Here is a 13,461-nt window from a genome sequence, read left to right as displayed (position 1 = left end):
AAATCTGTCGGAAGATTCCGACGGAAAATTACATTTTCGACGGAATTAAAATTACAACACCAAGGTTTTTTTTGTAGATCTAGTTTTAGATAAGGTTAAATTGTAGATCTTGTTTTGTTTTTGAACATTTATGATTATAGTTAATTATTTTTGTAATTGAAAATTGTAGTTTACAAATTTATTAGATATTTGTAATGATAATAGTGAATTGTCGTTTTTTTTTTAATTGAAATTCAGATCTACTGGTTTAGATCTTGTTTGTTTGGTAATTTTTGTAGTCGGATTTTACGTTTTTATTTGGTGATTTTTTGTAGTCAGATTTTACGTTTTAGTCGGATAATAGTGAATTTTTTACGTTTTTTTTCGATTTGGTAATATTTTTTTTTTGTTTCGTTTTTCTGGGTGGGTGGGTTAGGAGGTTGGTTAGGTGGGTTGCTGGTGGCTCGATAGGGTGGGGGTCTGGTCAGAGGTGGGTGGGGGAGATTGAGTCAGGTGGGTGGGTGGGGTGGGGGAGGTTTGGGACAGGGTGGGTGGGGTGGGGGGGGTTTGGACAGGGTGGATCTGGTGCGGTAAGGGTTAGGGGTGGGGCTGGTTTTTTTTTATTTTTATTATTGACTTGTTCGATGGAATTTTCCGTCGGAATATACCTCTTCCGACGGAATTTTCCGTCGGAATATACCTTTTCCGACGGAATTTTCCATCGGAAACCTCTCCAACTCCGACGGAAATTTCTGTCGGAAAATTGCGATGGATTTTCAATTAAAGTCAAAAAAGCGCCAATAGAATTAAATCCGTCGAAAATTCCATCGGAAACTAGGCTTCCGACAGAATTAGAAAAGGTCAAATTTCCTACAACGGGTTTTGCGACAGACTAATTCCGATAGAATTCCGTCGGAAGACCATTTTTCGACGAAATTTCTGATGTTTCCAACGGATGTTTTCCGTCGGAATCAAGTTGTTTTCTTGTAGTGTGGGTAGGCCGAATTGGCAATATACCACGTAATGGAGGGGGTGTATAGGTTGTGTTATGTGATGGTGGAGTAATGGGCTGGTTAGGGGAGGAAGGCCCAATAGTTGGAGGGGGTTGTTGGTGTGTCCACATAAAATTAGAGGGAGTAGTATTAGATTGTGGGCTGGAAGGTGGGGGAAAAATGGGCTGATTTGGTGATGGAGGCAGATCAGTCCGTAGGTGGGCTGCGGAAGGAGAGGGTGGGCCGCGAGGGTCCTGCGGTATGGACTGATCCGCCTATAAAGGGGAGTGCTGAGGAGTTTCATGTGGGGTGGGCTGGCCCACGTGATGATTGGGACGTGGCCACAAGGGAGAGAGGAGCGGGCTTGGGTCTGTGGCTTCAAGAAAAATGTAATCAGAATTTCGAAATTGATTTCGATTTTGAAAAGGAAATTGAGACTCATCAAACGTTACATGTCGAGAAATAATGATCTTGTTTGTTGAAAGGTCAAGACACTTGTAACCCATGGTTTGCGGGGATATCCCAAAAAACAGATGGGGTGGACCTTGGAGATAACTTGTGAGGAGTCGTAGCCGATAGATTAGGAAAACATAGACAACCAAAAACCCGAATATGATCATAAGAGGGTGTTACCCGAAACAAAGCTTGAGCGGGTGTACTATGTGAAAGAGCTTTTGTGGGTAAGATGTTAAGAAGGTAGGTTGTCGTTTCAAGGGAATGGACCCAATAGGAAGGCGGGAGTGAGGCATGAATGAGAAGAGTGCGAGATACATTGTTTAAAGAACGAATCATGCGTTCGACCTTCCCATTTTGGGATAAGGTGGGTGGACAAGAAAAACGAAAGACTAATCCATTAGTGACATAAAACAATTTGAACTAATCATTGTTAAACTCCCTACCATGATCACTTTGAAATGATTTTATGGGTCGTTCGAATTGAGTGGCAACATATTGTCTAAAATTCAAAAAAGATTGGAAAGCTTGGGATTTGAATTTAAGTGGGATAGTCCATACGAAATGTGTAAAATCATTCAATAACACCAAATAATATTTATGACCATTAGTACTACGAATAGGAGAGGTCCACAAATCGGCATGTATTATTTCAAAAGCAGTAGAAGTAGTACTATTTGAATCATAAAAGGGTAAACAAACATGTTTTCCTAATTAACATGAAACACAAAAAATAGAGTCATGCTCCTTAGTACAAGTGATTAAATTTCTAGACCTAAGAAAGCTTAAAGCTGAATCTCCTGGGTGTCCTAGACGATCATGCCAAGAGGGTGAGGCAATAGCAGTGAGTGAAGTGGCGAGACATGTAGATGGATTGGTGTTGGTGGTCACAGGATATAAGTCCCCCGAACTATTGCATATCGTTATTATTTTCCCTGTACGTAGATCCTTCACAAGAAAAACCAAAAGGATCAAATTCAATAGACACGGAGTTATCTGAGGTGAATTTTCGAACATAGATAAGATTTTTAACGATTTGAGGTGCTAATAAAACATCAAGTAATGCTAAAGGGGGTTTTGAGTAAGGCAAAGTAGTGTGACCATAACCTGTTACTAGAATGCGACTACCATTACCAACTAAAATATGATTATTAGTGCTCAAATTAATCAAGGGCTTACCTGAAATATTGGTCATGTGAAAAGTCGCACCCGAATCCACATACCATGAGTTGTCTTACGGTAGTGTCATAGTTGCAAACGAATTACCCAATTCAGTTGGTGTCATAGGTGGCCCGAAGGATAGAGGAGCAGCTTGATAAATTGGGTATTGCATTGCATAGGCCTGTTGAGGATAATATTGTACCCCTGGATTAGGCCTTGGTGGTTTCCCAACTGGTCTTGCTTGCTGAGGATATGGACATGGTGCTGAGGCCCATTGTTGAGGCTGCTGCATTGGCCCCATTGTTGGGATTGAGATGAAACCCAATTTTGTTGGGGATTAGGAGCATTAGAGAATTGTTGCTGTTGTTAGTTGTTCTCACGCCCCTTACCCTGACCACGGCCTTTACTTGCACCTCCCCTTCCCCGACCACGGCCGGTCCCACAGCCACCAACACTAGGTCCGGTGCCGCCACCAGAGCGTTGATGCTGTTGTGGCTGGTTCGACTGCTGTGCGGCGAAGTTTGCAGGGGGCACTCGAGCTTTGCGCCACGAATGAGGTAGCTTGGCTGCCTTGGTCATTTGCACGTCTTGACTCCTTAAGGAGCATTCGTGACCTTGCGGTCTCAAAAGACAGAAGAGGTTCAGTTTGTTGGATGATTGTAGCCACCGTATCAAAATCGATGTGAACAAGCCCCGATACGAGGCGAATAACAAGTTTCTGCTCTGACACCGGCTGGTCTACCGCGGCCAATTGATCCTTCAAGTTCTTTAGCTGCTGACAGTAGGAAGAAACGTCCGAAAAATTAGACAAGTGAAAGGAATTGAATTGGTTTTCAAGGTAAACAGCTCTTGTGTTCTTGTTATCTTGGAATAGGTCTTTCAACTTATTCCAAATTTTTTTAGCAAAGTCTCCACGACATAAGACGGTTTCCAAGAGATCAACTGAAATAGTGCCATATATCCATTGTTTAATAATGGAGTCAAGACGCAGCCATAGGGATTCAGAAATATCAGACGGTCTTGGGGTGTTCGGATCGATATGATCAAGAACATTAAAAGCGTGGCAATGAACATCAAACAATTCCACCCAATTAGAATATTGTACCTTTTCCCGATCAAGAATCAAAGGAATTGCGTTATTGATGTTATTGACAGACAGAGTCGGGTAAAACTCCGTCGATGGAGGAGGTGAAGCTGGCGGTGGTGGGTGGTCACAGTCCTTAGTCATGGCTGTTTTGGTAAGAAACACTACAAGAAAACAACTGGATTCCGATGGAAATTTACCGTCGAAAACATCGAATAATCCGTCGGAATATGGCTTTCCGACGAAATTCCGTCGGAACACGTCTGTCGCAATACACCTCGTAGGAAAATAGAAGTTTTTCGAGGAAAATTCCGTCGGAAGACCCAATTCCGACAGAATCTCCGACGGATTTATTTCTGTCGGACTTGGATTTGAATTTAAACGAGAGTCCGTCGCAATCTTCCGACGAATTGGAATCCGTCGGAAAATATGAGCTTCCGACGGAAAATTTCGTCGGAATTGTATAAGCTTCCAACGGAAATTTTCGTCGGAAGGTTATAAGTTCCGACGGAATTTTTCGTCGGAAGCTTCTATCTTTCGACGAAAAGTTCCGTCGGAACATATAACCCTCCGACGAATTTTTCTGTCGGAAAGGTTTATGTTCCGACGAAAAATTTCGTCGCAGTGGTATATGTTCCGACGAAAAATCCGTCGGAATTATCCTGTTTATTTAGCAAAAATTAAATGAATTAATTTAATATCCTGCACCTAATTTAAGATAACTTTGAATTGACGATTTAATTACGAAAATATTTTTATATATTTATTTATAATAATGTATACATTTTGTGCAACTATACAACATAATCTAAATCTAAATACATTTACAAACTATATACACAAATGCTAAGCTACAGCCGGAGTACCTTGCCTTGCACCGCCGCTACCCGGGTCGTTCGTGGGGTCTTGACGCTGATGTGGAATGTTGGAACATGGGTCGTTGCTGGAGAATCGACGCATCATTTCTTCATACCTCTCTTGGTTTCTCCTTTCTATTTCGGCCAATTGAGTCTCCATCTCGACTTCCATTTCACTCTGCATAGCTTGCACCCTCTCCTCCAACCTCTACTCCACCCTCTGGTCCATCTAATCCTGCATTTTGGGAAAGAAAGGAAGGTGTGTACTGCTGGGAAGACTTGGAACCCTTCCTGTCGCCATAATACAGCTCTGCACCTTGGCCAAGTCCCTTCACACGACCCTTCTTGTTGCGACCACCTACAGTTTCCCAGTACAACTCATTTGGACTCTTCCGAATCCCTTGGGTGCTTGCTTCTTCAAATTTCTTCTGGTAGGCCTCCTACAAGATACACATATGAAAAGGTGCACACATATGTAAGTTAAAATCATAATTCTGAACAAAATACAACCAACTAAGGCCTATATGATCTATTCCTTGCCTATTTTCTACATTTCTAACCAAATGAACCTTTTTTTGTCATAACATGTCTATTATACGTTGTTATAGATGTACATGCCTTGAAATCTCAAATAAAACCAACTCCCTAAGTTTTATGAACGATTTGGACCCAAATAGAACCAAATGAGGCCTATATGACCTATTCCTTGCCTATTTTCTACATTTCTAACCAAATGAACCTTTTCTTTATCATAACATGTCTATTATACGTTGTCATAACCTACGAGGCCAAAGTTAATGTAAATCAACATTGTAATCATTTTAGTTGATAATATCATCCAACTAAACTTCATTCCTAAACTATATTATACCTTTCGTATTCACCAAGAATGCCGGTGTTTCGTAACACGAACAGATGAGCGCACTCGAGTTCTTTTTCATCTAAATACCGAGTTTTGCCCTCATTTGATACACGACCTCTATCCTCCGTGAACAACTCTGGAATTTCAGCTTCATCCACTGTGGAGTCCACGTCGGCATTCACATTTCGACCGAGATCTCGTGTTTTAGTGTCAACCGTCGCCTGAAAGTAGTTACCGCAGAAGTTTGCTATCTCTTCGGTGAGATAAGCATTGCAAATGGATCCTTCAACTCGAGCCTTATTTCCAATTTTTCGTTTCAAATGATTGAGGAACCTGCAATCATAGTTATGTAAATGTATAAACACGACATGACATTGAATTTGATATAAGAAATAGGATGTGCATGGGTCTTTGATTTACCTTTCGAACGGATACATCCATCTATATTGAACAGGGCCACATAACTTCCCCTCATATGGCAAATGAATGGGTAAATGCTCCATGGAGTTAAAGAATGCAGGGGGGAAGACCTTCTCAAGCTTGCACAGGATCTCAGCTATGTTTTTCTCCAATCGCTCCATGTCACTAATCGATGTTGTATAGCAACACAAATCGCGAAAGAATTGGCTGATCTCTGTTATAGCATTCCAAACATAGCAAGGGAGCAATTCCCTCAGAGCAGTAGGCAACAACCTCTCCATGAACACGTGACAATCATGGCTTTTCATTCCGTGTAGCTTAAATGCTTGCATATCCACGCATCTGCTCAAATTGGAGGCGTAACCATCGGGAAATCGCAACTGTTTAACCCACTCACACAAAACTTTTCTCTGAGCCTTGTCAAGAGCAAATGGAGCCCTTGGCATGAACTCTTTTCCTCTATCATCCTCCTGAAGATGAAGCTGCGGACGTTTACAATATTTGGCAATGTCATTTCGAGCGGATGGCGTGTCACAGATATGCTTTTTCACATCCATTACAGTGTGAATTAACTGATCAAAGAAGTTCTTTTCAATGTGCATGACATCTAGGTTGTGACGAATAAGCAGATGCTTCCAATACGGAAGCTCCCACAGTATGCTTTGCTTGAACCACCCCTTCTTTTCTTTTTTAAGGCGTTGAAGTGACTCGGGCCTATCTGTAGCCTTCGGAATGTCTTTCACACATTCCCACAGTTCCTCTCCTGACATAATGTGTGGAGGTGCACCCTTTTCGACTTTGTTTCTGCAGAACGCAGTTCTACTATTCCGAAAAGGGTGATCTGTCGAAAGATACTGGCAGTGGCAATCAAACCAAGAAACCTTACAACCATGTTCTAGCCAAAATGCTTTGCTTTTGTCCATGCAATATGGACAAGCTTTCTTACCAGATGTGGCTGACAAGCGCTAAATCGGTTGCACAATCTAGGCTCATTCAAACACATTTATAACAAACACCTCACTCAAACAAATACAATGGCAAGCAAGGGTTCGGTCCACGGAGAACGGGAATCAATTGCTAAATAATCTTAACACTCAAGCTAAATCCAAATCAAGGTATAAGTGGTGATTAACTAACAAACTACAACTAAGGGTTGAACTCAAGGGATTAAAACACTAGGGGAATGGGATTCACTCAACCAATAGCAATTAGGCAAATAGGGAGGAATAGGGATGATGGAATAGCAAAGACCACATGCAAGACCAACATCAAACGATATGAAAACAACTCAAATCACTAAGCTTAGATCCCTCATTAACTTAGCAACAAAAGATACATAATCACATTGCAATAGGTAATGAAACATTCAACTCACATTTCCATGTCGAACCAAACATTTCATGCCACCAAGTTCAATAATCTAGGTTAATTACTCTTATCATGAAGAACTAACAAGCAATCCCATATAATCCAATTTAATCGCGATCCGTCATCAAAATCACTCCCAAACTCACATAATCACCATTAGGTTGAGTTTCACCCAACCCCTAGCCAAGAGGACTACTCACAATTCATTGTGAGTAACATGCAGAATTCCAAGTTTGGATTATAAGTATTCTAAAATTGGGGAAAAGTGATTCACTATGGATAAAGCTAACATGCAACAACAATATATCAAGATTGAGAAAGACTCAAGTGACTTTCAATATAAAAATAAAATCAGAAAATAATGAAAGACAAGTGAAAGAAGTTACTATTGAAGTTTCAAAATGTTGAAAATCTGAAAATGAATCTTGAAATTTGCTTCTACAATGATTAGATTTGAGAGTTTCTAAAACTAAATCAACTAATTTAATGAACTAGGGTGCTAACTAAGAGAGAGTTTTTTTTTGCTGAAAACTATTCTAATGTCTGTTGCCGCTCTCTCTCCTTCCTCCTTGCTGTTTTAATCAGATTTTAGGTTACGGATCGCAGTAGATAGGCGCGCCCGCGCTCTAGGTGGTGGCGCGGCCGCTCCAGATTAAGCGAGCCCGCTCCAAAATGGGTATCAAGGGATTAGGCTAGCTCAGCGCGCGCCCGCGCCAGGAAGAGGCGCGCCCGCTCGCAAAGTGGCGCGACCGCTACTGGTGTTGCTCGCCCGCGCCAAACCGCTGGTGCAATATCTTCGATCCTTGCTCTAGTTCCTTCTCAATCCGAACCACCAGCAATAATCTGCAATTACAAAATAGGAAGGCAAAGCATAATAAAACGAAGGAGGGGAGTAAAGACTACATAAACCATATAAAAACACATTGCACAACACATAGGTAGACTACATAAATTAGGCAAAACATAACAAAAGGACACTAGAATGAACTAATTATTGCTAAAACTACTAGAAAAGACTACCCTAGGAGTGACATAAATGTCACTCATCAGTGGCCCAACCGGACAACATACCATAAGCCGGGAAGTCACTAACGGTCCATAGGATGGCTGCTCAAAGATAGAAATTCTGTTTCGTGGAAATATCGTACGTATGCGCACCAACTTCCCACAACTGTTTCAGCTCCTCTATCAACTGTTGCATGTACACATCCAAGTTGCCCTTAGGGTTTTTAGGACCCGGAACGAGCAACGAAAGGAACATAAATTGTCTTTTCATACACATTGAGGGAGGCAGGTTGTAAGGGGTCAAAATGACAGGCCAACAAGAATATTGTCCCCCAAACTTGCCATGAGGAGCAAAACCATCTGTACACAAGCCAAGCCAAACATTACGAGGCTCGGAGGCAAACTCTGGAAAGCAACTATCGAGGTGTTTCCAGGCTTCACTTTCACTTGGGTGTGCCATAATTCCTTGAACTCGAGGATTTTTTGAATGCCATGTCATTTCCTCCGAAATATTCGTGGTTGTAAATAGCCTTTGCAACCTGGGTGTGATCGGGAAATAAAACAAAACGTTCAAAGGCACTAGGCTACCCTTGGAAGTCTGCTTGTATCGATCGCTGCCACACGCCCTACATGTAGACAGATAGGCATCATCCTTCCAGAACAACATACATCCTTTCGGGCAAGCGTGAATCCTTTCATGAGGCAGTTCCAAGCCCTTCACAATCTTTTTCACCTCATAGAATGTGTCGACCATTTTATTGTTGTTAGGAATTGCTTCACTGAGCAAAGAAACAAACCCATCAACACATCTGTAGGGCAGATTATACTCGCACTTTAGACTGGTGATTCTAGCGGCCATCTCTAACACAGACAACGAACTCCCTTCGTATAATGGCCTTTCAGAAGCCTTCAACAAATCCAGAAAATGCTTAGCTTGTGCATTAGGCTCCTCCTCTGATGAAACATTGGCCTACTCGGAATGCCCTTGATCCTGACTATGACCAAAAGCATCGAAAACCATTTCACGATATTCATTAGACCCCCGTTCAGGAACTGTCGGGAACCCTTCCCCGTGACACATCCACTCATAGTAATTAGGTATAAAACCCGCGCGAAACAAATGAAATTTAACCGTATATGGATCCCAAAGCCATTTGTTCTTACATTTAGCACATGGACACCTAACTTCATTCGGGTTACTACTCTCGGGATTATCTTTAACGTATTGCATGAATTCATCAACCCCTTTCACGAACTCTGGATTAACATATTGCCCAACCTTCCTTTCATACATCCAGCTACGTTCTGTTCGTTTCATGATTACAACTTCTACACAACTCACGCATATGTATAATCACATTAGGCACAAAGCGTATTTCCTAATCATTATCCATCAAAGTGTTATGGAAATGAAAATGAGATTTGAAATGCTTCCAAAGGGTCCTTATCACTCCAACCTAACCCATCCTTGTACATTTAATCCCACTAGTGAATGTAAGCCAGGTTTTCAATTCTACGGAAAATCCGCTAGTATTTCCCTACAGTTCTCCAAGTACACGATGTAGGCGATTGAACACACCTACATATGTACCCAGAGAACACTGTAGAGAAATGAAAAGGCACGATTTTCCCTAGAATCAAAAGCAAGGCTTACATTCACCACCTAAATGAGAATAAGCGTATAAGGACAGTCCCAACCAGGGACTATTCAAGACATACTCCTAATGTGTATGCCTTGAACGGGTATCTAGGCAAATGATTATGCAAATGATTCATTTATTATATATATATAAAGTGAAGGTCATATGCATTATACTACACAGAGATTTATCATAATTAAACTAAACTAAACAAATAAATAAGCACAATTACTAAATATTATATTCAACATTATATCAAACAAAAATATTAAACTAAATACACTAACAAACACTACATTAAACTAAACTAATCTAAAATAAACAAAACTAAAATAAAATAAACTAAACTAATATACATTATCATAATGAACTAAACCAAACTATGTTAACATGTTACAATACAACAATTAAAAACTAAACTTAAATAAACAAAACTAAACTAACATATCTAACACAAACAAATTCATTTCAAATATTTCAACATATTAAAATATAAATACAACAAATTGTATACACTTCTTAAAAACAATAATAAACTAACATATATCTAAATACATTTACCGACTAACATGCCAAGTATAAACTAAACTTATAATTTTAGGTTTTATATAGTCTCTAACCTGTAGATCTGCACTTGTTATTGCCAAAAAACCAAGTAAATCTACAAATCCTACAAAAAATTCAAATTAAACAATTAGGAATTAAGTTTGTGCCTAGCAATGTATATAAAAAAATGAATAAATGCTAAAAAGTTGTAATGAAAAAAAGAAAAAAAAAAGGAAAGACAACCTGCCGTCGGCGGTGGCTGGGCGTCGTTGTGGTTGCAGACCGGCGGCCGGCTGGTGTCGTGGTTGTTAGTAGCAATTCCAAAAAATAAATAAATAAAAAAAAAAACATAAAAACCCCCTAAAAAACCCCAAAACAGTGTATTTAAAAAAAAAAAAAAAAAAAGGGTAAACACTTACCACTATTCAACCGGCGGCGCTTATGGTGAATTCCGGTGAAGCCTTGGTGTTTGTGGTGAAATTCGGAGCTCCTAATGGTGAAATCCGGTAAAGCCTAGGTGGTGGTGGTGGTGGTTAGGGTTTTCCGCAATATTTAAAAAAAAAAAAAAACCAAAAAAAGACACTTACTTACACCGGCGGCGACAAAGCGGCGGCTGGTGGTGGAGGCAAGGTGTCCTCCCTTTCTCCTTCTTTCTTCCTCTTTCTCCCTTTCTCTCTCTTCCTGTTTTGGTTTTTTTGTTCTGTCGCAAAAATCGAATTAAACTGCAGCTTTTTTTTTTAATTTGCTGTAACGTTCCGACGGAATTAATTCTCTCAGAATTAACCTCTTCCGACGGAATATTCCGTCGGAAAAGGTTGATTCCGAGGGAATTCAAATCCGTCGGAATTTTTCTCACGGATTTTTCCTACAAATCCAATTTCCGCCGGAAATTTCAAATTTTTAGAGGGAATTTTAGTCCGTCGGAATTAAGCCTATTTCTAGTAGTGAAAATATGATTATAAGCACTAATTGCCAAAGTCAAATGCTTACTAGAAGACAAAATAACAGAAAAGCAAGGTGGAAGGAACAAGCTGTAAAGAATTTGGTTAATTAATTAACCAAAGAAGAATGCAGAGCTAAGCTAAGGTCCCAAATTAAAAACAAAAAAACCAAAAAAAATTGGAAAAATAAAAAATTTGGATCTAAAACCTAAGCTGTGATACCATGTTAGATTTCGGGAAAAATCCTCAATCTGGAGAGTGTACCATTGATCAATATATAGAGTTTTACAAATATCGTAAACCTAGTATAATAAGGATACAAAATACGTACAATTATTATCCTAATCTGCGACAAATATTATCATAACTATAATATCTATCAAAGTTCAATCATTGACAAGGTACAAAAATAGGGTTGGCCATTAAAATAATCGATTCTAAGCAGTCTTGCAATCTATCTTCGACTTTTTGTCCTCTTTTTTTTTTACAGTACATATAACCAAGCCACCAGCTGAAATGAGTCTGGTGTAATCGGTCTAGCTCATGCACACATTATTAAGGACACTAATATTTGGAAAAAGAAAAAAAAAGAAAAAAAAATGAGCTAAGAAATGCTCAAGAAGGATGCATCTTTGCGGACAACATAAATCACTTTATCCTATCTCTCAGGTAAGTTCTAATACAAAATCAACATATATAAATGGTAATTTTAGAAAATAACACCAGAAAAAAAACACAAAATTTTGATATAACACCACAAAATTTCAAAGTTTTATTATAACACCACTTAAAAAATTAAAATTTTGGTTTCACCACCAGATAACAGAATCTGTGACGGCAAATATGTGTGGGGGCCACAAATTAGTTTACCCTCCAAATTTCATCCTCCTCAATTCGATTCTATATCCTTCCATTGATTACCCAACTACTCCTCCTTCATTGAATTCTCTTTGTTAATATTCAACAACCAAAATTACTGTCAAGAATCAAACCCTAAGTTGAACTGTGTGGTTGAGAAATTGAATTGAAAAGGGAGGTGTCAGTATTGGAGCAAAATAGCTCAGCCAACTCAGCCAGAAGTCGTCAGCCATTTTCAACAACAAAAAAGCTTGGATTTTCGTGGATTCTGACATAAACAGCAGCAAGATTCCAAAAGGGGTACCTTTCGAACCCTTTAAAGTAGTTTTTTCAGCAACTGTTGAAGTTAATTATGCCATTTTCATGAGGAATGTAGGGTAATTTGGGAAAAAAAAAGTAGGAACCCTAAAACCAGTAAAATTGGGTGTGATTTACTTTGTGTACTGTGCGAACTTGTAATTAAAGTAGAATGTGATTTATTTACGTATGAATTGGTGTAATTGGTTAATTATTTACGTTAATTCATTGATTTTGGTGACCTGTTGATTGGTTTGTCCTTGTTTTGATTTAAAATATGTTTGCTTTTGTTGATTAAAGTAGTGCGTTTGACTGTGTAATTAGGGTAAGATATGTTGGCTTTTGTTGACTTGCTTTGCATCTGTTTATTAGGTAGATAAATGGCCAACAACCAAGAAGGATTAATTGATATAGTATTCAAAGTTGGGGGTGCTTTTGTTCCCAAAAGAGTGTCAAAAACAAAACATTTGCTTTGCTGGTGTGGTGGGTTATGTTATTGGAGGAGGGATGTGGTAGTGGATAAGATAGATGTACATTATTTGACGGAAGCTGTTGTGCATGGGTTTGTGAATTATAATGTCCATGTCCCTCCAAACTACAGACTGTGGTATAAACAAAGAGGTAGGACCTCTAACACAGGGAGAAGGGAAATAGTAAATGAAGAGGAAGTGAAGGGGATGTTAGAGAAAGTCAATGTGGAAGGGTATGTGGAAGTTTTTGTGACTGCAGATGAACCCTTAAGGCCCATACATGAGGCCCAGTCCACTCCAGAAAAGGCTGAGAGAAAGGGGAAGAAAAGTATAGGAAAGACTGTACCAATTAGGAAGAGCCCAAGACTTAACAAACAGGCCCTGAGGTGAGTCAAAGGGAAGATTCTCCTAAACCTGGATCTAGACAGGATAAGGGTAAGGGGATAGGAAAGAGTGAAGGGGTTTCTGCTAAGAGTGAGGGGGTTTCTGATAGAGGGAAGTTGTTGGATAAGGGGAAAGGTAAAGCTA

This window comes from Chenopodium quinoa, unplaced genomic scaffold, assembly GCF_001683475.1.
Source record: "Chenopodium quinoa cultivar QQ74 unplaced genomic scaffold, ASM168347v1, whole genome shotgun sequence".
In the NCBI taxonomy this organism is placed as follows: Eukaryota; Viridiplantae; Streptophyta; class Magnoliopsida; order Caryophyllales; family Amaranthaceae; genus Chenopodium; species Chenopodium quinoa.
Note: the sequence above shows the minus strand (reverse complement) of the source record.